The sequence below is a fragment of the Dermacentor andersoni genome, chromosome 11 (assembly GCF_023375885.2).
Source record: "Dermacentor andersoni chromosome 11, qqDerAnde1_hic_scaffold, whole genome shotgun sequence".
NCBI classification, from domain to species: Eukaryota; Metazoa; Arthropoda; class Arachnida; order Ixodida; family Ixodidae; genus Dermacentor; species Dermacentor andersoni.
The window spans coordinates 113,551,100-113,573,355 of record NC_092824.1 but is presented as its reverse complement, the minus strand read 5'-3'; the positions used below and the strand labels follow the sequence as shown (position 1 = coordinate 113,573,355).

The 22,256-nt window shown below is 46.4% G+C and overlaps 2 long non-coding RNA genes across 2 annotated transcripts in view; one reads left to right on the top strand and one right to left on the bottom strand.

Annotated features, from left to right (window-relative positions):
• Positions 1-504: 504 nt before the first annotated feature.
• On the bottom strand, positions 505-21,390 carry LOC129386943 (uncharacterized). Its single transcript, XR_008614285.2, has 5 exons — positions 20,350-21,390; positions 12,953-13,101; positions 11,054-11,243; positions 3,576-3,770; positions 505-1,844 (listed from the first exon to the last, which is right to left on the bottom strand). It is a non-coding gene; the product is annotated as an uncharacterized lncRNA (long non-coding RNA).
• LOC140214046 (uncharacterized) overlaps positions 20,458-22,256 on the top strand; it is a 40,557-nt gene continuing 38,758 nt past the window's right edge. Inside the window, exon 1 of the long non-coding RNA XR_011890963.1 lies at positions 20,458-20,545. This is a non-coding gene — a long non-coding RNA (uncharacterized lncRNA). The remainder of the gene's footprint in view (positions 20,546-22,256) is intronic.

Genomic DNA, 22,256 nt, shown 5'->3' with positions numbered 1-22,256 from the left:
GCGTACCTGTTCCTGCTAAACAATAGAGACGCCAATTGAGAGGGGTGCGTGATAAGTCATACAGATATCTTTTTTAACGTACTTAAGCTGTGGTATGTCTTCAATATGCGCAGCGAATAGTGCAGAAGAATTCACGTGTCCTTTCAGGCTTCGTTGTCCATTGCCGCAGTTTTCAAATACTTCGAAGAGTTCGCTGTTGAGAGAACAACACTACCACAAACAGTATTGGGGAAGATTTAACCCCGTAATGCCTAAACCGGTACTACATACGAATTCCGCAAATTTTCTTCATTTCTCGCCGTGAAGTGCAAATTTGCTCTATAAATAAAATTCGCGAGTAAAGGTTATTACCACTGCAATTAGTAATGCGATTCCGAAACTATTCGAACACATCGCTCCAGCCAATTAATATCGCTACTTTAGTTTCACGTGCACAAATTTGGATTTTGAAATCTCGAACGGCGCAGTATACAGGAGGTGCGTTATGCTTCCTGAAGGAAGGATCCTGAACCACCATGGTGAAAACCTCAATAGGCGAATAGCTTACGCTGCTGTGAACATCTTACCAAAATTTGCAGTCGTGCGTGGTTCCCGGTGTGGAAAATGTCACTGCTGTAAGAATCCGCCAGATTACATAGCGCAAGCCGAAGAATGGCATTGACGTTAGAGTGAATGCCATTGTCCCACGTGTCCAGGGTCAATGCCTGGACACATCGGGGTACTGGAGGTAACGAGGTGGTGCATGGCCTTGCCACCTCACAGCCTGTGGTCTACCTTAGTCTCCAACCTTTCTTACGCGGGTCTGACGATCTTGGTGACCACTCCTATGCGGTTTTGCTGCCCAACTCATACTTCGAAATGGCACGAATACGCCGCATCCTCAAGTACACGAAGAGGGAGAAAAACATCTCTTCCCTCCTCGCATGTTTAGCGACCTCGCCCTCACCTGATTGCGGGAAATATTCGTAATGTACTTACCAACACAGACACTACCCCTGACATAATTCACAAACGGCCTTCGTTGGCTGACCATAAGGGCACTGACGCCTCTGCCACCGAATATGCGCCTTCTTCCACTCCGTATGCGAAGCAAACTTGCAGCGTCTCATTTTACACTGTCCCACGCTCAATAACTGTCAAGACGATGGCAATATTTTTTTTTTCTACATTGCCATATCGAAACTTCACAGAACGACATTCTCGAAAACCCCGATCACCCAGTAAAGTTAGCCCACTTCGGCGTTGCAGCGGCCTGGCTGCCGCGACTTAGTGGGTGTCTACCTCTCCTTCGTATGTCCCTCCTCCCCACCAGTGGCATTCGTTCCTCCTTCTCGTTAGAGAAGGATTGATTCATTCAGTCCTTTAAGATATCTATGCAATCCACCAACATTTCACTTCTTCGCTATGCCTTTGCCATCTCGATAACTAGAAAAGCCTCCGTGTTATTGATGCCCTATTTCGATGACCTGCCACCAAATATTCTTAGGCTACCCAGGTTCTACTCTGCAAATGCTTATAATTAGTTCGACTCAAGGTAAATGAAGTTGTGAATCGTCTCCCACGTCCTGGGTGTTGCCCGTCGCCATCGTCGTCTTCTGGCCTTATGGCCTGCGCTGTTTTCGCTCTTTTTATTTGTGTGTGTAACCACGCGTTTGTCGGAATTTCCAGCCACGGTGCAAATGGCCAGGTCGTCGTTGCCTGACGTTTCAAGTGAACCTCTCCAGCCTGGGTCAGCGGCTGTTTGGTAGTCTCGCACCAAGTTGCTCCCGATCTTGGTATTGTCGTTCCAAGTCCGGTGCGGGGAGATCCTCACCATCATCGCCACTTCTGGTGAGCACGCTGCTCTGGAAATACAAGAAAGAAAAATTGTGAGGGCCGGTAACTCCTTCTGGCAGAAACAAATGCTTGTCGCGTGTTTTACTCATTTATCGGAAATTTACATACTGTTGACGGACAGCCGATGCTACGGACAGCAGCAAGACGAAATTTACGAACCCTGGTTCCTAGCGCCGCTTACGGAGCACCGACCACAGCTTCCAAACTAACCATAGTAGAATTTGTTTATTTATTTATTTACTTATTTATTTATTTACAGTACGTTACAGGGTCCTCGTCAGAACAATGCTTTACATTGTTAATTAGAATATATAGTGACCCGCACAAAAAAAAAAATACATGATACACAATGTGCGGTAAAAAGCGAAGTTACACTCAAAATAAAATGCATTAAAACGCTGACAAGAGCGCAGCGCAACCCACGCGCTCCATGTGGGACAATTCTAGCCTGAAAAATTAAGCCATATTATGGCCCGTCTTTTTATTAGCACAGAACTCAATGGCTCAAATATTTACCTGTGAATTTCAGACTACTGCTTTGTCAAGGCAACCAAAGTTTGCCAAAAGCATGAGTCCAAGGAATGAATCGGCACATTATGTGAATTATGATATTGACGCGTGCTTATCTGCTCCGATTGCAAGGTACACATCAAGTTAGCCTAACCAAGCGGTTTGTATGGAGTACCGAAATTTGGATACCGTCAAAATGAAGGTCTATTCATTATTTTCTTTTTTTTTTGCAAATCGGCTATAATTCCCATTGGAATCCCTGTATCATTAGCATAGATAGAAACATGACCAGATAATAATCGATTGGAGTGCCTGTTAACCTAATTGCACGGAATCTAATTGATGTGTAGGCAGTTGTTAAGCATGGAGTAGTGGTGACGATTTTTTGTTTTGAAGTATTAATTAGAAGCACATTTACAAATGCAGGTGAACTTGGAAACGGAAAAAGTGTGTTCGAACAGTTTCAGAATTGTTCGCGTTTGAATTTACGCTGATGTTGCCTCCCATTGTGCTTTATGAAGTTCAGCACTAGCAGACTATCCGGAAACACACGATTAGTCCGAAAGCGTCCAGCTCACAAAAGAAAAATAGTTTATAGTTTACAGCATGCGTCCGTTACTTATCCGCCTTTTTTCATTTTGCTCTGGTACCGTCTGTCGCATGCCACTGGCAACGCTTCGGAAGGGAGCAGGGGCTTTCGCACGTTGATTTCTATACCATCGCCCATGTTCAGTGCGCGTAGTTAATGCGTTTCGTGCATCGTGTTTGGCTTCCCCTGGGAAGCATGTCATAGCTGGAAGGCATGCCGCACTAACCGACCACTGGATGAGCAAACCACAGCGTGCTGTTGCGTCATAGTGAGGCTGTTAAAGGCACGCCGAGTTCCTTCTGCATACGCGGCTGTCTTGTAGTTTGTTTTTGGAGATTTCCGCACTTGGAACTCGCTTTTTCTGTCGTTTTACACATTCTTTAGAGATTTAGCATATTCAGTGCGTCTCAGAGCGCAGCCTTGCGCGTCGGATTAACCATAGCGGTGCATTTTTTTGCGTGTACATATACAGCGACAGATCATCAATTGTGAGCTTCAAATATTGTGAAAACGGCGCATCGCTGACATGAAATAATGTCAGAACGTAGCAAAACATACATATCTGCCCATATGAGTAGCCGAGCCACTTGAACAAAATATATATACATTTGCACTTCAACATGCAGAGCAAGACGGTTACACCCTGCTGGACATCTTGGCCGAGAGACATCCAAAGGGGAGCAGCCGGCTGCGCGGACACATCGCCGACTGTTCATGCCACCGGCAAGGCTGGAGCACTGTGTCACCTACGTTGCTCGCATTTGGCACCTGTGGCCTGACGTGAGCGTGAGGCTGCGGATGCTGTTCATCTCACTGCCCCTGTAGTCAGGTGAACCTGGGAGTGATACCAAGGCCAGAGTGAGAATCGCAGCCTTCGTGACTTGATGAGCTTAATGATTTATTCTACGCGAGAAACAGTTACAGCCACCTTACAGCACAGTCAGCATTATTTTCGTGCCCTTCATTCCTTAAATAATTTATTTCATCATGATCATCATAATTTATTGTCCACTCTAAGGCCCCTGCTTGGGTTATCGCATAAGGGAGGGGCAGTACATTTACCGAATAATACTAAAACTGGTCCGTAATACAAAGCGCGGAAAAACGGGAGAAGTCATTGAATGAATAATAATCAGTCAATAAAGAACGGGATACACATGGTGAAACAGGGGTTACTAAGACATGCTAGAAAAAGAATATTACACAGCATACACACGGCGGAGTGAAATTCAAGAACGCTCGGTACAGAGAATAAAATTGTAAACAAAGCATGATTTAAACGAACGAAAAGAAAGGTGAACTGTACTTAATACAGCGATTACATAGGTTGTGTGGATCATAAATGACGAACTTTTACACCATCACGTTCGAGGACGATCAATTCGGGATTGGATTGGATTGGAGACAACTTTATTTATGCCTGCAGTTGGGCGCGCGCGCGCCCCGACGAGGGCCTACGTCACCCTCGAAGTCGCCGTTACTCGGCGCGGGTCTCCGCTCGCCGTTGCCGGCTCGCTGGGTCCCTGCCTTTCGAGCGCCTCGAGGACCTGCTGGACGGCCCAGAGCTGATCGTCTCGGTCATAGCTCTTCGCGGCTGCCTCGAGCCGTGGTGGGAGTGTTCTTGATTTCGAATCTTCTGGATATTTGACGCAGTCCCACAAGACGTGCGTGTAGTCTGCAGTCTCCCTCCGGCAGACTCTGCACATATCTGTCGGATATGTCTCGGGGTACATACGATTCATCAGTTTCGGGCACGGTAGCGATCCGGTCTGGAGCTGTCGCAATACTACCGCCTCCGCTCGACTCAGTCTCGGGTGCGGGTATGGGAGAGTCCTGCGAGCCAGGCGGTAGGCCTTTGTGATTTCACTGTAATCTGTCATGCGGTCCTTGGTTCCGATCCACATCGGACGGTCTGTCGCCGGGGCGCGGTTGGTTAGCGCTCGCGACGCGGCGTGTGCCGTCTCAATATGGTTCTCATTGCGTCCCGATGCGTCGCCCGCGTGCGCCGGGAACCACTTGAGTCGTACTTTTCGTTCCTTTAGTTTGACCGCTCGCAGTACGCGCTCAGCCTCCCTGCAGATTTGGCCTTTGGCGAAGTTTCACACCGCCTGTCTTGAGTCGCTCAGCACCGTGTGGCAGTCTGCGTCGGCGATGGCCAGGGCGATGGCTACCTCCTCCGCTTGTTCCGCTCCGGCGCTTCTCACGCTCGCTGCCGTCCTCGTGGCGCCGGTTGACGCCTCTATGACGACCGCTGCGAAGGCGTTCCGTTGGTATTCGACCGCGTCCACGTACCGCGCGTGTTCGTCGTTGGCATGCTGGTCAATGAGAGCCTTGGCCCTCGCCGCTCTTCTTCCCTTGTTGAACTCGGGATTCATGTTCTTCGGTATGGGGTCGATTCTGGTCTGGCGTCGGACCTCATCGGGGACGGGGAGCTTCATCTCCACCTCGTTCGAGCGCCTAATTCCCAGATCGTCCAGTATCATCCTCCCGGCTTTGGTCATGGACAGCCGCTCCAGTTGAGAAGTCCGTTGCGCTTCGGCTATTTCTTCGAGCGTATTGTGTAATCTGAGTTGTAACAAGCGGTTCGTTCTCGTGGACTCGAACAGGCCCAGCGCCGTCTTGTACGCTCTTCTGATGAGCACGTTGATTTTGTTTCGTTCGTGTTGCAGCCATCTGTGGTATGCTGCAACGTACGCGACGTGGCTGATGACGAAGGATTGGACGAGCTTAAGTAGGCTCTCCTCTCTCATGCCAGCCTTTCGGGAAGTGACTCGTTTTAGGAGTCGAATCGCGTTGGCTGCTTTTGCCCTGAGACGGGTGATAGTTTCGCCGTTTCTTCCGTGCTTTTCGATGACCATGCCTAGGATCCTAATTTTGCCGACCTCAGGGATCACGTTGCCGGATTTGGTGACGATTCTGATTTTTTCGTTTTCGCGTTGTCTGGTCTTGCTTCTGCTGTTTTTGGTAGGTGGTAGTATGAGAAGCTCCGATTTGCTCGGCGAACATCTCAGTACGGTGCCTTCCAGCTGGTCTTCTATTGCGTCGACAGCGGCTTGCAGCGCACCCTCGATGTGGGCGTCGCTGCCACCGGTAACCCATAACGTGATATCGTCCGCGTAGATGGTGTGCCTGACGTCTTCGATGTGCCCGAGCTTCTCGGCGACTCCGATCATTACCAGGTTGAACAGCATCGGCAAAATGACCGATCCCTGCGGTGTGCCGGTGCTCCCGAGCTTCTTCTCTTGCGTCTGTAGGTCACCTGCTCGTAGCTCGACGGTCCTGACCGTGAGGAAGTCCTTGATATAGTTGTATGATCTTTCGCCCATGTTGAGCTTGGAGACTTGGGACAGAATCGCCGAGTGTTTCACCTTATCGAAGGCGCTCTGCAGGTCCAGCCCTAGGATTGCTTTGTTGTCGCGGGTGCTGCCGCCATCATCAATGATTTGGTATTTGAGCTGCAGCATCGGGTCCTGCGTGCTGAGGTGCTGTCTGAAGCCGATCAAAGTGGCCGGGTACAGCCCTTCTCGTTCCAGGTAGTCTTGCCACCTGTTGAGCAGGACGTGCTCCAGCACCTTGCCCACGCAGGACGTGAGCGAGATGGGCCGGAGGTTATCCGTGTCCGGCGGCTTCCCCGGCTTGGGGATCAGGATCGCCTTGGCTGTCTTCCACAGCTTTGGCAGCGCACCCGCTCTCCAGCACTTGTTGTAGTATTTTGCGAGCTTTTCAATCGAGCCGTCATCGAGGTTCTTGAGAGCCTTGTTCGTGACGAGATCCGGGCCGGCTGCCGACCGGCTGTTGAGGTCGTGCAGGGCCGCGCGTACCTCCTCGACGTCGATGTCACGATCGCGCTTCGCGTTAGGCAGGCCGCTGCACGGCGCGTGCTGTTCGGTAGGTGTAGTCGGCAGGTATTTGTCGTTAATGCGCCTGGTGACTTCGTCGACGCCGTGTGCTGAGACCGCCTGATGCATGAGCCTGGCGAGTCTGTCCCTTTGGTGTGACTTGGTCTTGGTTTCGTCGAGCAGGTGCCGCAGCAGGTTCCACGTCTTCCCGCTGTGCATCTGCCCGTCTGCCGCGTTGCAGATCTCGTTCCACTGTTGCGTGCAGAGAGCGCGGCAGTGATCCTCGATCGCTCGGTTCAGCTCCGCCACCTTCTTTCTCAGTCTGCGGTTAAGACGTTGTTTCTTCCAGCGATTGAATATCGACTGTTTGGCTTCGATGAGATGCGCAAGCCGGCTGTCTACTTTGTCGATCTCCGCGCCCGTTTCAATCTCTTTAGTCGCGTCGCGTACGCTCTTGGTGATTTCGGCCGCCCACGAGTCGATGTCTGATCTCGTCGTCACCGTCGCTCTTCTGGCTTCTGGCGTCTCGAAATGCATCCCAGTCTATCCATCTGTGTGTTTTGATGCTGGTGTCGTTGTGTTCCGGTATGCAGATTTCAACGATGGTGTGGTCGCTACCTAGGTCGGTCCCCGTGTTGCTCCAGGTGATCGCGCCCCGGATGTCATTCTTGACGAACATGAGGTCCGGAGTGGTGTTACGGGACGCGGAGTTACCAATTCTCGTCGGATGTGTCGGGTCCGTGATGAGGATGAAGTCGAGTTCCGTGGCGTCTTGGTACAGGTCGCGGCCCTTTGCTGTGTACTTGTTGTAGCCCCAGGCAGGGTTCATCGCGTTGAAATCTCCGCACGCGATCAACGTGTTGCGGCCCGCTGCGGTGCTGGCTCTGTGCAGTAATTCCTTGAATCTGTTTTCTCTGCGATGGGTTGCTGTAGACGTTGAGCAGAAATATGCTTCCTTTTTTCTTCTTGCCCGGGATGATTTCGGTGAGCGTGTGCTCGATCTTGATATTGCTGTGCAGCTCGTGTTCGACGAACGTGAGTCCCTTCCTGACCAGGGTGCACAGGCCTCTGCCGTCGGGCGGTCCCTCGTGCACTCTGTAGCCGGGGAGGGACGGTGCGTCGGTGAGTGTTTCTTGTAGTAGTATAACGTCTGGTTTGCGCGCGGCATGTACGATGTGCTGTTGGATGACTGCCTTCTTCCTTGCGAAGCCGCGACAGTTCCGCTGCCACGCGGTTACTCTTGCTGCTGCTGGTGTTGCGTTGGCGGCCATGATTGCGTTGGCGTGTACGGGGCTCCCTGGTTGGGTGGATGATGCGCGAAGAGGGGCGCAAACGTCGGGTGGCTTACCATCGGCTGTAGCGTCCTTTCGATGTAGGCGAATCTGTTCGTGTTCTCGGCTTGGTAGGTCTCCATTGTTTGTTTCAGTGCTGTCACTGCTGCGATGTTTGTCGTGATTAGCTGTTCGAGTTTGCTGAATGTCGCTTCGAATTTCGCTTCGAGGCTGTCGATGCGATCGTTTTCTGTTTGCGTGCGCGTGGCCTCGATGGCTCGCTTCTTCGGTGCTGGTTCCTCTATGGCTTTCTCCTGGATGTTCGTAGTCGTTTCCTCGGTCTTGCTTGTGCTTGGCGTGGGTCTCTGTAGAGGCTCGTTGTTGCATAGCAGCAACTGACGAATCTCGGCGATCTCTTTCGTGAGGTTGTTGATGGTCGCTCGAAACGCCGCGTTTTCTTGTCTGAGGAGCTCATTTGCCTCCCGGACCTTATTAATATCTTCTTTCTTCGTGGTTTCGGTGATTTTCTGCGCGTTCCTTATGTTGTTTCCTTTCGCTGCGTCGACCCAGCTCACTCGCTCACGTGATGGTGACGTTTTCCTGCTGAGGCTTCTCTTGCAGCAACTGCTGTCTCTGGATTTGGGCGCGCGGTTTTCCGATGGGGTCCTTGACTTTCGCGCAGCTGGCGGCTTGTCGAGTGGCGGGAAATCGCTCTCCGACAGCAGCTGGCGTTCGGCCTGTCGGCGCTCCCATTCTCAATTCCCAATTATCAATTCCCGCTCTCAATTCGGGAAGCTTATTCCATTCCGCTATAGCAGCAGGCAAGAACCAGTTGTTAAAGGCGTTAGTAGAACCGTGAAGACGCTGAACGCTCAATGAATTGAAAAGACGACGAAAAGTGCGGATCGGCGGGAGGAGCGTTCCATGTAAATGCGGGAATGTGTAAAATATTCTGTCGAATAAGCAGAGTAGGGTGAGTCCACGTCGGTATGCTAGAGAAGAGACACTGAGGGAGTTCTTTATTTGATTGATGCTGTGCTCGTAGTCACAATTAGAACATATAGATCGTACTGCGCGGTTTTGGACTGCTTCAATGGTGTTAATGAGGTAAATTTGGCGGGTGTTCGAAATAAACGCAGCATATTCAGGCTTAGTGCGTATATATGTTTCGTAGGCCAGGTGTCTATAGATTTATTCTGATGAATCCCAGTTACCTCGACGTGTTTGCTGCTACCTTTCTTACGTGTTCTGCCCAGGTTTGTTTTGCAGTATTTAAGAGGCCAAAGTACCGATGTTCCTGTAATTGCGATACCGGTGTCGAGTACGACGAGTATGTACAGATGGAGTTAAAGCGTTTAGGGACACCTGCATAAGTTTACATTGAGAAACATTAAGCTTCATCATCCACTTTAAGCACCAGTTTTCAGTTGGGTTTAAGTTAATCTGTGTAAGGTTGCTTGACTTTATGTATATGTGCTTGAAGAGCGAAAGATCAACTTCATTTACAAAGAACCTCTTCGAGCGGAATTTAATATTGCACATTAGTAAAACGCGGCTAATATGATTTTTCGAGATTACTCGTACTTGACGTGCAAGCAAGAAAGCGCACAATAAAACCAAAAGAAACTCTCATGCACCATTTTCGGCAACGCCTTTTTGCTTAGATACGTACTGGCCGTCAGTAAGTAGCCTTGTGAATTGAACTTTGGGATTGATCCGCCTTAGTGAGCGTTAAATTTCTAGATGCGCCAGACTTGTTTAAAATATGAAGCCTTCCCTCAATGTCCCTATAACTTTTGTTGACCATGTCAGGTTTTCTTACCAGCAAAGTTTCTTCCTAGACGTAGATTTAGGCTTGGCTCGCAGCACATGCAAGGTAAGCAATAAAATTATGGGGTTTTACGTGCCAAAACCACTTTATGATTATGAGGCACGCCGTAGTGGGAGACTCCGGAAATTTCGACCACCTGGTGTTCTTTAACGTGCACCTAAATCTAAGTACACGGGTGTTTACGCATTACGCCCCCATTGAAATGCGGCCGCCGTGGCCGGGATTCTATCCTGCGACCTCGTGTTAGCAACCCAACACCATAGCCACTAAGCAACCACGGCGGGTGTGCAAGGCAAGCGGTATATATATGTTGCGTGCAGTATTACAGCTAGTACTAATTGTAAACTGTACTTCAGTGACGCAAGCAGCCGGGAATATTTGGATGGAAAGTAAGGGCTTTTATAGTTTGCCTTAGGCCAAATGACTAAGCAAAAGTCGTTCTCTTTCTTCTTCTAGTGGCCATGATATCCAAGAGCCGCATGGTGAACCACGGCAAGGGACATAGCCTGCCTTTCCTTGTCCGGCTTTCCAGAACTCCTCCGACTACACCGTGAGCCTACGTTGCTTCCACCTATTAACATTTACGCCTCTGGAAACTAGCCCCACTGACAGCTATATTCGTTAATATTTTCGTTATTAAATGTTCGTGGGAGCCGCCCCAGGTCGTAGGCAATCATGATACGGACTTTGAATGAGCGCGATGGGCACCTCATATATTTTGGGGACAATCATGGCACCCACCTTCATCTTCCTGATTCACTATTTTGCTTGTATGGGACTCTCAACAGGGGCGTGCGAGTAGTGATTTTCAAAACCGAAGCAAATACTAATCGAATAGTGTCAGAAGCGAGAGTAATCGCAGATAAATAGTTCTCGAATAGTTCTCGAATGAGGAACTTCCATTTCCACCATTGATATGAAGCAGTCTTCACATCCCTATATGTTCACGATAGTACTAAATTTGCGTAAATAGATTGCACGTTTAGAATTGCAGTTTATTAAAACAACAGCTGTAGCAATAAGAGCGAATAACCAGTTTTTTCGCATACTCTGGACTCACAGAAGAGTGCGAAACGGGTCTAGCCAGAAAAAAAAGCGAGAGAAACGGGAAGAAAGGAAAAGACACATTAAAGAGGCTAAGGTAAAACATTGATACGTAAAGGATTTAACACTATACCTTGCACACCACAGTCGCCCGAGTGGCGCTGGACAACCCGTCACCAGAGGCGATGTTCGAGTCCAGGCAGCGGATGAAGAACTGGGTCTTAGTGTTCCGCTGCCGGCAAGGGACGCTCTCTGACCAGGGCTTCCCTGACCATGCGCCCATGGACGCCTACAGGGCGCGATTCTTCGGAAAGATGCTGGCCCTGTGGGTGTGAGTGCACGATCTCATAATCACAATATTTCTATGATCTCCCGCTCTCTGATCTTTATGAAAACCCTTCTTAACTTTTCCGTAAAACCTACCTTCCTGAACAATATATAAAGAATAGCCAAAAACTTTTTTTTGCCTGAAATAGATTTATAGTTTATACATAAACGCGTCAACACTAAGGTGACAAAAATTTCTACATATTTTAGCCACCACGAGATACTTCTTTGCATATACTGTGCCGTCGCACCCCCCAGGCAACCACCTTCACATACCATAGACTCATCCCAGCTTCAAATTGCAAGTGCTTCTAAAACCATGGAGAATAAATATTTCAAGTGTACTCGTTTAGTTCAAGCACTTGTTTATATTGTGCAAGCGCATGAACAATCGAAATTTTGAATCCAAGTTGAATGCGATACTATACCGAAACAAAGTATGATGGAATATTGGAGCCACACTTCCATAAAAAATGGCCCATGCCTACGGCCCACTGGAGACTTGTCTCGCCATTCCCAAGCCAACCATATATAGTGGAGAGCGCACTTCTTTCCTCGTGAATGATCTGCCTATTTGAACAGAGTTACGTTCAAATGGAATTTGTGGGCATTTTGTTTTCATGTTGAAATTAGTCAAGTTTCACCTGCCCAATCCTTTTTCACAATGATAGCATAGTAGTCTTAAGAAATTTCTGTTCAGATTCGACACTTCTGCAACAACTAGTTCTTGAAATTTGAGTAGGCGTTCCTTTTCATATTGAGCCCACCTGTCCGGAGTCATACCCCTTACATATCACCTAGGCTAACTTCGCTGGTAAACGTGCTGTGTATCTTTTCTTTTTTCTGAAGTGAAGGTGTTGCTATATCTGTTACTAAGAAAAAAAGAATGAAAAGGGCACTTAATTTTTATTCAATACTATATTTGCATAAGGTATTCGTAGCAATTTGCATGGTATAACGTTTGCTCTGTTGCATTCTAGGATTGGGACATTGCACAGCAACAAACATAACACTGACTTTGTATTCTACGGTAATATCATGTAACAATATGTCAGTTTTGGTTTTTTGGTCCATCATTGTCTGGCATGACACTAAGTCCCTGCCATTAATAGTATCGGCCACTTCCTGCAAAAAAAAAAAAATTAAGTTGTGGTGCGTTAAGAACACAATCTAATTATGAGGCACACAGTAGTGGGAGACTCGGGAATAACTTTGCCCACGTGGGGTTTTCTAGCGTGTACATAAATATAAGTACACGAGAGTTTTTGCAATTTGCTTCTGTCGAAATATGGCTACTGCCGCTGGGACCTAACCCACAGCCTCGATGAGGATAGCTGTAGGGGCTTGCTGGTGCCGCATTTCCTATTTTGTTGCTGCGCAAGTTGGACGAAAAGGACAACGGAAAGGCCCATTTGACACTACACAGAGCTGTGTGTGTGTGTCAAGTGTCCCTTTCTATTGTCATTGCCGTTCAGCTACAACAAAACACGACACAACCTCGAGCTCCATAGCCGGTAGCCAATAGCGTAGCCACTAGCTATAACCATTAAGCTACTTGCTACAATGGGTGATGCTGCTTGGAAATAAAATTATAAACAGAAACGAAGGCAAATAATCATAGCATAAAATAGCCCCTGGTGTCCTGCCTTGATTCTTTGTCTTTGGCCAGACGGGCACTGATTTACACTTTCCCACAACGTAATACCATTCTTTCGTCGTCTGTTGGTTGCCGCCACCACCTCCCTGCTTCTGGGAGCCTTCTTCTGGAATATAAGGGCTCCGGGAGCACGTCTTGGATGGACTCGGCTTTCACTGTGCATTCCTCGGTCCATGTCTCTGGCCACTTCTGCATGGCTATATCACAGACAGTAAGAAGACAGTACTCAAGTCACCAATCGTAATGCTATGTAACAAGAGTGGCATTATCACGAAACATTTCTTCTTCAGGTTATAACTGCTACAGAGCTTACATTCAGTACAATATTCGTTTGGATGTTGGACATGACAGCAGGTATACAGCCATGCTGATATTTTGGACCTAAATGTGTAGAATTAGAACTATCTGATAAACATGTTTAGTTATACAGGATTCTCCCTTTTAATTGATGCAGACTTAAAGTCCCCTGCGGTAAATATCTCAGTATTGCAGAATCAATTATATTGTTGAAGAGGTGGAAAATACTTGCAATACAAATACAGAGTGATGTTAACTCAATCACGAAACCCCACTTGCTTACTTTCATGTTAGTGAACTTAGGTTGATAATTTTAGGATTGGAATTAGTGAGGTTATCGAACTTTATTGCACATATTTAAAATGAGAAATTGAAGTCGAACAGGGGCAAAGCCATATTTGAGGAAATAGTATTTGCTTGGCAATCTGTCATGAAATGCATTGACGCTTAAGTTCGCACTGTGAACATAGCAAAAAGTGGACTGCTTACAAGTTTCAATAAGATAATGCTTTTCGCCGCAGATATTTCATAAAACTAGTGCTAACCACAGGGGCTCTTGCTAAACTAAGGTTGCTTCATTACTTGCATTAATTCAATTCCACAATTAGGACATGTACTCTAAAATGATTAGTTAACTTTAGTTATGGCATTTTGTCAGCTAATACCACATTGAAATTTGTTTTGCAAGTACTCAGTACTCTTCAAGTAGCATAGGCGATGTGACAGAATTGGTATATTCACCAGAGGTGATCTTTAATGGACTTGTTTACATTAAAACAGATAACCCGGCATACTACGGGGTATATGTTGTTGGAAACTATGGCATCGATTCTAAGAACACTAGAGGAGAGATGCTGGTAGAATTCACGGGAAGCAATAAGCTCCGAATAAGAAATAACTTCTCCAGAAAACGTAGCAGCAGAAAATGGATCTGGAAAAGTCCTAATGGATAAACAAGAAATAAAATAGACTTCCTACTTTCTGCGGATACCATCATAGTGCAGGATGTAGAAGTATTAGGTAGGAAGAAGTGCAGCGATCATAGGTTAGTGAGGTCTGTCATTTACCTCAGTATGAAGAGAGAGAGAGCAAAATAAGTCCAGAAGAAGTAGGCCAACATAGGCGCAGGAAAGGTAAAAGCAGACCAGTTCAGGCTGGTGCTTGCAGACAAATAGCCTTAGAACAAAGGTATGAAGATGACATAGAGCTTATGAACGAAACCGTAACTATAGACTAGCCTCAGAAGCAGCACTTGATGTAGAAGGTAAGGCACCAAGGCAACCAGCAGGTAAGCTCTTCCGAGCAGCGACGAACCTCATAAATAAACGACAAAGAAAGAAAGTGTCCAACTGAAGACGTCATATAGAAGCTGCGGAACTATCAAAACTGATCAACAAAGAGAAAGTAAGGGATACTTGAAATTATAACGTAAGAAGGACTGATAAGGCAGTAAAAATACTGAAGGAAGCCTGGCATAGGACAAGCTAAGACATATGCATTGAAGTATAAGCAGGGTAATATAACCAATTTAGATTATATCCTAAAATCAGCAGAAGAGTCCATACTGACCTGTACATGCCCAGAGCAGCCACACTACCTCCATTCGAAGTAGTAATCAACAGGGTACAAAGGCCCCTTCTATAACAATGGATTAAGTTAGAAGGGCGTTGCAAGACATGAACCGGGGGAAAGCGGCGAAAGAAAGTGGAACAACAGTGGATTTATTCAAAGATGGACGAGGTGCACGCTAACAAATTTGCGGCCCTTTGTACGAAATGTCACACAGCTTCTCCCGAGAACCCGAAGAATGCAAACATTATACCAATCCGTAAAAAGGGGGACGTTAAATAATGCAAAAAATACAGGCCCATTAGCTTACTTCCAGTATTTTATAAAATATTCACCAAGATAATTTCCAGTAAAATATGGGCCACACTTCAGTCAACCAAGATAAGAGGCAGGCTTGAAATAGGGATAACCACACGGACCACACCCACGTCGTCAACCAGGTAGTCGAGAAATCTGCAGAATACAAGTAAGCTCTCTATATGGCTTTGATTATGAAAAGGCATTTGATTCAGTAGAAGTACCAGCAGTCATAGACGTATTACGTAATCAAGGAGTACAGGAGGCATACGTGAATATCTTGGAAGCTATCTACAAATATTCCACAGCTAGCTTGATCCTCCACAAGAGTGAAAGATACCTTTAAAGAAAGTGGTCATGCAAGGTGACACAGTCTCTCCAATGCTATTCACTGCATGTATGAAAGTAGTATTAAAGCTACTAAACTGGAAAGGCTTAGGAGTGAGGATAAACGGCGAATATCGCAGCAACCTTCGGTTTGCAGATGACATCGTCCTGTTCAACAAGACTGGGGTCAAATTGCAACAAATGGTTGAGGACCTTCAGAGAGATAGTGTGTAAGAGCGGGGTTGGAGTATATTATGCAGAAGATAAAGATAATGCTCAATGGTCTGGCACGGGAACAAGAGTTCAAGATCGCGAGTCAGCCTTTAGAGTCTTTAAGGCGTACGTTTACCTAGGTCAATTACTCGCAGGGGATCCTGATCATGAGAAGGAAATTACAGAAGAATAAGAACGTGTTGGTGTGCATACGGCAGATATCGCCATATCCCGACTGGAGGCTTACCATTGTTATTGAAAAGAAAGGTGTACAATCAATGCAAGCTTCCGGTGCGCATACTTGGAGTTTGACAAAGGAACTCGCGATCAAGTTGAGGTCCGCGGAAAGAGCGATGAAACGAAGAATGTTAGGTGTAACATTAAGATATAGGAAGAAAACTATGTGGATAAGAGAGCAAACGGGAATAGCCGATGTTATAAGTGACATTAACAGAACAAAATGGAGTGGGGCAGGTCATGTAATGTGTAGGTTAGACAACCGGTGAGCCATTAGGTTTACAGAATGGGTGCCAAGGGAAGGAAAGCGCAAATGAGGACGGCAGAGGTCTAGGTAGGGTATCTAAGGTGTGCAGAAGACTAAGTGAGGTTATCTCAGCAACCTTCGGTTGCTGAGGTATTCGCCGTTGATCGTCACTTCTAAGCCTTCCCAGTTTAATAGCTTGAATACTTCTACCAAGCATGCAGTGAATAGTATAGGAGAGATTGCGTCGCCTTGTCTGACCATCTTCTTATAGGTACCTTTGTACATTATTTTTGAGAATTAAAGCAGCCGTGGAATCTCTGTAGATATTTTCCAAGATAATTACTCAACCGTCCTGTAGTTCTTGAATACTTAATACCTCTATGATTGCTACGGTCTCTACTGAGTGAGTGAGTGAGTGAGTGAGTGAGTGAGTGAGTGAGTGAGTGAGTGAGTGAGTGAGTGAGTGAGTGAGTGAGTGAGTGAGTGAGTGAGTGAGTGAGAAAACTTTATTTCGAATCAGAACGGTTCGCGTCCATCGAGTTAGTGGGCTGGGGCACGCGCCTAGGTCACGGCCAAGAGTTGTTGCCTCTCGGCGGCTTCCTTGGCCCGCTGGACTGCCCAGAGTTGGTTTTCCAGGTTCGAGCCGAGCAGCGCGGCCTGCCATCGCTCGCGGAGGCTGTCAATGGAGGCTTCGCTCTCATTGTCCTGTATTAGTCCCTGGCATTCACATAGCATGTGTTCTAGCGTGGCTCTGGTGCCACACACGTTGCATCTATCTGTTGTGTATATATCTGGGCAAATAGCGTGCATTAGTATCGGACTCTTGTATGGTTTGGTTTGTAGTTGTCACCACTGAACAGCTTGCGATCTACTGAATTTGGGATGGGGTGGTGGATAAGTACATCTTTGCATCCTGTAATGGTTGGTGATGTAGTTGAACCTGGTCATTCTGTTTTCCCATTCCCATACTTCGGAGGGCCCTGTCGAGGGGTCTACGTTCGTCGCAGCTCGGAAAGCGAATCCTCGAGCTACGTTGTGTGCCGCCGTGTTGGGGTTGTCCTCTCCCGTTGAGTTGGTGGTGTGGGCTGGTATCCATAGGGTGTGCGCGCATCTGTCTTCCCTTGTTGTTTTGCCTTTTCTGATTATGAGATCCGGCCGTTCGCGAACTTGCGTACTACCGTCTGGGAATCGCTGATTAAATAGTATGCGTTGGTTTGTGCTATGGCTAAAGCTATAGCCGCTTCCTCCGCCGTTTCGATGTGTGTCGTATTTATAGTCAAGCTTGTGCAGCATTAGCTGTTGTGGTTAAGTACTGCTGCAACAAAGCTGTGCTTGTAACGTGCAGCGTTTACAAAGACCACGTCCTTGTTTCTTCCGTAGTTCTTCGCCATGTTCGTTGCCCTGCTTTTTCTCCTGCCCTCGTGGTGTACAGGATGCATATTTTTGAGTAAGGGGGGTACCGTGAGTTTGGCGCTTATTTCCTTGGGTATGTCCCATTTGTCTCCGTGTTGTGTGTGGTAGCGGATCCCTAATTTATCCAGGATGTGACTGCTTGTCGTCGTCTTGGAGAGGCTTTCGTATTGCGCTATACGTGGCGCTTATATTGCCTCCTCTAGCGTGTTGTGCAGTCCCAATTCTAGGAGTTTCGCCATGCTCGTGTTTAGCATGAGTCCAATCGCTTGTTTATATATCTTTCTATTCAGGCCGTCTACCTTCTTTTCTGCGGCGCACCATCTGTGGTACGCCGCCACATACGTGATCGTACTTATGACCAACGCCTGGATGATTCTCATGACGCTTGCTTCTTTCATTCCCTCGTGCCTGTTGGTGATTCTCTTGATCAATCGCATCGTCTGAGAAACTTTGTCTTCGATTTTGCGAATGGTTTCTCCGTTGGTGCCCTTGGCTTCTATGATCATTCCCAACACCCTTATCTTCTCTACTTTGGGTATGGGTTGTCTATCTTGGGTCATGAGTTGTATGTCTTTGTAGGTTTGTGTGTTGTCGTTCTCGGGAGGTCTCCCCTTTAGCGTTAGTCTGTACAGCAACAGCTCAGATTTTTCGGCCGAGCATGTTAGACCGATGCATTCTACGTATTTCTCCACGGTTTAACTGCTTCTTGTAGTCGCTGTTCAATTGATGCATCACTGCCATCGTTTATCCATAGCGTGATGTCGTCTGCATAGAATGTGTGGTTAAGTCCTTCGATTCTTTGTAATTTGCTAGGAAGACCAATCAGAGCCAGGTTAAAGAGCATAGGCGATATAATCAATCCCTGCGGTGTGCCTGCATGCCAGTAGGCACTTTCTCGGACGTCAGATCTCCTACCGTGATTTTTGCTTCTCTATCCATTATGAAGTTTCGTATATAGTTGTACGTCCGCTCGCCCAAGCCAAGGTTGCTGATGTGATGCAGTATGGTTTGGTGTGCCACATTGTCGAATGCCTTCTTGAGAACTAGCCCGTGGATGGCTCGAGGTGATCTGCCTGGCTTTTCTATTACTTGGTGCTTCAGTTGCAGCATGGTGTCTTGTGTACACAGATTTCTTAGGAATTCTATCATCGTGTTTGGGAGTAAGTCATTGCCTTCTATGTAGTTGGTGAGCCACGCGAGGAAGGCATGCTCCATCAGTTTGCCCGCGCAGTAAGTTAAAGACATGGGTCTTAGATTCCCGAGTTGTAGATGTTTGCCAGGCTTTGGTATTAAGATGACTTGTGCCGTCTCCCACTGCTGCATTATCTTTCCTTGTATCCAAGCCTTTTCGTAATATATTAAAGCTATACAGAGAGGCTGATTGTACTCTGCAGATTTCTCGATTAGCTGATGTGTGACATGGATTGGATCCATTGTAGAGTATACCTTCCTGAAGCCACCTTGTTCTTTTGGTTTACTGAATTACAGTGTTGCCCTTATTCTATTGGAAATTAGCTTCTTGAATATTTCATACGATACTGGAAATAAGTTAATGGGCCTATAATTTTTCAATTCTTTAAGGTCTTTCTTTTTGCGGATAAGTATATAGTTAGCATTCTTCGAGTTCTCTGGACCTTCTGAAGTCGTGAGACATTTCGAATAAAAATCCGCCAGCTTTTCAAGCATGATGTCGCCTCCATCTTCGATTAAATCGACTGTTATTCGAATGGAGGTATCGTGCCTCCTCTGGGTACTGTACAGGCCAATATAGGGTTCTTCCGGTTCTTTTACTGTAGTTTCGAAATTGCAGATGATAATAGGCTGCTTATCTTTCAGTGCATACATCTTAGCTTTTCCTATGCCAATTTTTCTTTTCACTGATTTTATGCTGCGTCCATTTTTTACTGGTTCCTCAGTCTTTCTTATATTTTAATTTCGAATATCCCTTATTGTCTCCTTGTTGATCAGTTTTGACACTTCCGCGAATTGAACATCGCCCCCATCGCCCGTCGGCCCATAAAGCGGTGAAGGCGCTTTTGTGGTTCTTAAGGACGACGGGCTTGTGCGACCATCTGTGACTATTAATGCAATGTCTGTAAGACCACACGCGTCAGCGAACTCACCGCAATTTCCTTCTTTCCTTCCCTCCTCTCTCTCCCTGTTATCTTTGTTTTCTTCTTTCCCATTCCCCTGGTGTAGGGTAGCCAACCGGACGTTATTATCGTTAACCTCCCTGCCTCCTACTTTTCTCTTTCCTCTTTCCCTCCTTCCGCGAATTCTATCTGATGTCTTGAGTTGTACACTTTCATTCTTTGTCTTTTCCTTATTATGACCTTCCTCACTTGGGAGTGCTTACCTACTGGTTGTCTTGGTGCCTTACCTCCCACTTCAATTGCGGCTTCTGAAGCCAGCCTAGTTACGGTTTCATTCATTACCTCTGTGCCATCATCTCTCTGTTCTAAGGCTGCATATTTGTTTGAAACTACCAGCCTGAGTCTGCTTTTACCCTTACCCTTACTATTTTCTTCGTACCGTGTTGTTAACACGCTACTTCATTGCATAAGTTCCAGTTCATCTAGTTCGCAATTTTCGGTAGTGATAGCATTTGTCATGTAAGATAATTGTGTCATCGCTAGTTGTAACTAACTTAACGATTATATTTTATTAAAAAATTACGAAGCAAAGGCTTATAGCGTTTTGGTCACACTTCATTTTTAGAATAACAAGAAGCATTTGCGTACTCCGGTTAAGTGAGCATTAAATCATTTTATATGTGATTACTTTGGCAGAGTGAAAGGCAATGGAAAGATTACGACGCTACACGTCACATCTTCGATGCGCTCACCTCGCTGGTTTGACTTGTGCAGTCGGCCCCTGTGCTGCCTCCCCCGCTTCACCCGGTCGTGACGCACGAAAGGCCAGCATCGTCTTTGCCCGAAAGATGGGTGCAGGACACGAACATGTCGAACTCGTGCCGTTCGTCCCCGGTGCCAATGAAAAAGAAGACAACGCACACCTATGTGAGAAACACGGTGAAGGAGGTGAGGGCACCAAACGTTGACCGTCTATTCTGTACACCATTCAGATAGCGAGCTTGGCACAGGACCAGAAACGCTTTCGGCCGTATACTCGCACAGATCCGGCATGATCGTCTCTGAAAATGATCGCCCGAGAAGTGATTGCCCCAGATGTGGCTTACCCAAATTACTCCATGTATATCCCTGCGCTGTGCTACCTTTTTTTCTATTATCAGATTTGGTGTTACACGTAAGGTATGATCTTTATGGTAAGACCAAGTCGACAGAATAGAAGAGTAAGGTTGACTATTAATAAGCAGAAGACTAAGGTAATGTTCAATTGCCGAGCAAGAGAATGAAAATGCGCGCTTGTTAGTCAACCTCAAGAATCGGCGAAAGAATACGCACATCGAAGTCGACCAGTCAAAGGTGACCGCGATCATGAAAAGGAAATTGAAAGAAAGAATAAAATCGGCTGGAACGCATACGGCACGAATTACGAAATCATGACCGGCAGATTACCGGTACCTTTGAAGTATGTGCAATCATTGTTTTGTGCGGGTGCTAACATACTGAACAGAAACATTGGGATCAACAAGGAACCTTGAGAAGAAAACCATTGCACCTCTCGTTCAGGGACAAGAAGAGCGCGAAGTGGATTGTTAGGGCTAACTGTTATTCTAGTTTACATTTAGAGGAAAAGATGGAGCTGGGCGGGTCATTAATGCGTAGGGCAGATAAACGGGGGTTTATAAGTGCTATCGAGGACGACAGTCAGTTAGGTGGTGTGATAAGATTAGGAAGTTGGCATGCGTAATACAGAATGTAAAATGTCTGTAACAGGCAGCCAAGGCCAAGTCAAATCTACCGCCTTTTGCCTTGGCTTCTCCTTCCGTTTGAAAGAAACATCAAATCAAATCAAATCAGCTGGGGCAAGGCGAGGGTTATTGGAAATTGCTGGGAGATGACATAAATAGGCTATTAGTGATGATGATGACGGCTTTATTTTCCCCTTGAGGTTAGCTTTCTTTTTCATTGCTTAACTTTTTACTGTCACGCTCGCTGATAGACGCAATGAAGTGCAATAGATAAGCAGACCAACCAACGTGGTAAGTTTGGGTATTAACCAACAAAATTGGATGACATATACTCGAGAAGAAAGGAGATATTATTTGTTGTCATTTAATGACTGCGATGGGGCATTATATTTAATTTGTGCGTTGTTTTTATCGTGCATGAGCGCGGTATTAGTTGCACTATCTCGTAAAGAGTTATGGTATCTCGGAATGGATGACAAGTAGCATTATGTTTGTCCTATGTTTGATTTATTTTATTAGGAGATCGCACTATGCTTGCGTGCTTCGCTTCTATTCGTCATTTTATGCACTATCAGTATATATGTACTATATTACCGTGAACCTAAATCGTAAATATCTTTTTGACCAGTTTTATATATGCGACAAGGCAAGTACAAGTGAATAAAGTAGATGGAGTCGAGAATTGAGCAAGATAACGTAGTAACGTAACATAAATAACGTACTATACCGACAAGATAATTTAGTCAAATGCATTAAAGAATCAATATTATATTGTGCTAATTTATTAGGATATGTGCCTGCATTAGGGATACTTATGTGCAGATATTATATGTTTATATTTTAATATACGTATTTTTCATTACGCAGAACAGAGGTTCGCACTGCCACTGCTTTACCGTTAATCATAACGAGGTTAT